This window comes from Triticum aestivum, chromosome 1D, assembly GCF_018294505.1.
Source record: "Triticum aestivum cultivar Chinese Spring chromosome 1D, IWGSC CS RefSeq v2.1, whole genome shotgun sequence".
NCBI lineage: Eukaryota > Viridiplantae > Streptophyta > Magnoliopsida > Poales > Poaceae > Triticum > Triticum aestivum.
In genome coordinates, this window is record NC_057796.1 from 71,185,934 (window position 1) to 71,187,859 (window position 1,926).

Below are 1,926 nucleotides of genomic sequence, written 5' to 3' on the forward strand. Positions count from 1 at the left end.
TCTCCTCGCCGCAGGGCGGGCCAGTAACCAAATCTCAAATGATCTGATATGTAAAGCATCCAAGCTTTTGTCGAAGGATGACAGTGTGCATCTCCCTACCTAGATTTGTGTGATTAGTGCGCAATGTGGTTGATTAATAATGCTTATAACTGGCGATGCTGGAGCGACTTGACCTGTCCCTTTCCCCTCCTGCCGACACCTCACAGCCCTCTTATCTTTCTCCATCCATAGGGCCAGCTTTTAAGCAAACCAGGTCCATATGACAAGATATGCTGTACACACTTGCACCATCCACGCACCATCCAACCTCAAGATGGCAATGAGGCCCCGAAACCCGCGTCCCCGTGGGTTTTTACCCTATTAGGGGACGGGGATGGGTATCTTTTCATCCCCGCGGGATTGTTGTTGGGCACATTATACAACCCGACACGTTTCGTGGGTATACACCCGTTTCGGTAGTCCCCGAACCCGAAACCCGGCAATACCAGCGAAATTACATTATTTTTTACCACCGTAGTCATCTTACCCTCGAAATCTTAGAGGCCTTGATGTGTTCACAAGATTGGATAAGAAACAAATATAAAGGTGTGTCTTTCTTTACATATCATCATAAAGTTTATCATTATCTTGCTGCAATGTTTCATAAGATGTTCATTACTAATTATTTGATTCTCATAGATGTTGATAATGAATAAGGACAAAGCTTTTGGAGTTGTTTTCAAGATATTCAAGAGGGAATGCAGGTGAAGTACAGGTACTTGCAAATTTCATATACTAATATGCATATTTTTCTCATGTTTAACTTTAGCTTGAGCGAATTTTGATCTTCCCTAGGACTTGGCACTTTGATTTGGCATTGGAAGATTTGAAGATGGTCGTTTGGAGGCTTGGAGATGTGAAAGATGCCATGATGATTCCAACTTTAAAGTGTTTGTTGAAATATTTTGATTTTATCGTGGGTTTCCTGTGGGTTCCTCGAAACCTAATGGGTTTAGGGGACGGGCAGAAAACTAGCCCCGCATACGGTGATGGGGATGGGATGGGTTTACGATTTTCTCGTGGGGATGGGTTTGGGAAGGCAAAACCCGATGGGTTTCGTCCCCGTTGCTAACTATACCGCAATTCTCTCTGTGTGCTTACTGCTCCTCTTGAAATCAATGGTGTCACTACCCTTTTTTCTGAAGGCTTCGCAGCTGGGCTCTATATGGAATGATGCATACACCCATATCGATCTCTAGCTCTACTTTTGAAGAACCATTACCGTTAAGGGATGCAAATTGGTGGATGTGAAGGTACACTTTGGTCCTAGCTCAATCAAATGAACCAAAAATACCAAAATAAGTATCTTTGGAAATTTTTAGTTCATTTGATTAAACTAGTTAGGCTCGGAGTTAAAGTTACCCATTTGCACGCCTAATTTACCGGCATATGATCAGTTCCATCCTCTTTCTTTTTTGCCACAGTAGAATCTTTCCGCATCCTCTTTTTACTGTTCAATCTTCAATTGTTGTGGAATATAGGTCTGTCTCGGTTTGGGGACAGATCCAATCGATTGATTTGAGCCTGGCGCCGTGTGAGTGATGCCGTGGGCCTTTCTAGCTCTAGGTGCACCGCATGCTAATGCATGCTAGCGCTAATGCTGATGCCATGGTCTCATCATCATTATTGTATGAGGAAAATGTTAATTTCTGAGGCAGCAGTCATCGACATTGGTATTACAATCAGAAAGGGACTATACTAACTTGATCGCGTGACACCTATGGAGTGACCAATATTTTCTGCTGAAAAAACTAGTGGCAAAAGCGAAATGCCAATTTTAAGAGTTACACAAGAAAAAAAGGGGGAAAAAACTAGAGTGGCAGGAACAAAGTTCCCTTAATTTAATTCTGCCCAACGATACGAGCTGTGGCTGGGAATTAATCCGGT

General features: G+C 42.9%; 1 long non-coding RNA gene across 1 annotated transcript; it reads left to right on the forward strand.

The window, feature by feature from the left end:
* Positions 1-302: 302 nt before the first annotated feature.
* On the forward strand, positions 303-1,556 carry LOC123165573 (uncharacterized). Its single transcript, XR_006483067.1, has 2 exons — positions 303-585; positions 679-1,556. It is a non-coding gene; the product is annotated as an uncharacterized lncRNA (long non-coding RNA).
* Positions 1,557-1,926: the final 370 nt, after the last annotated feature.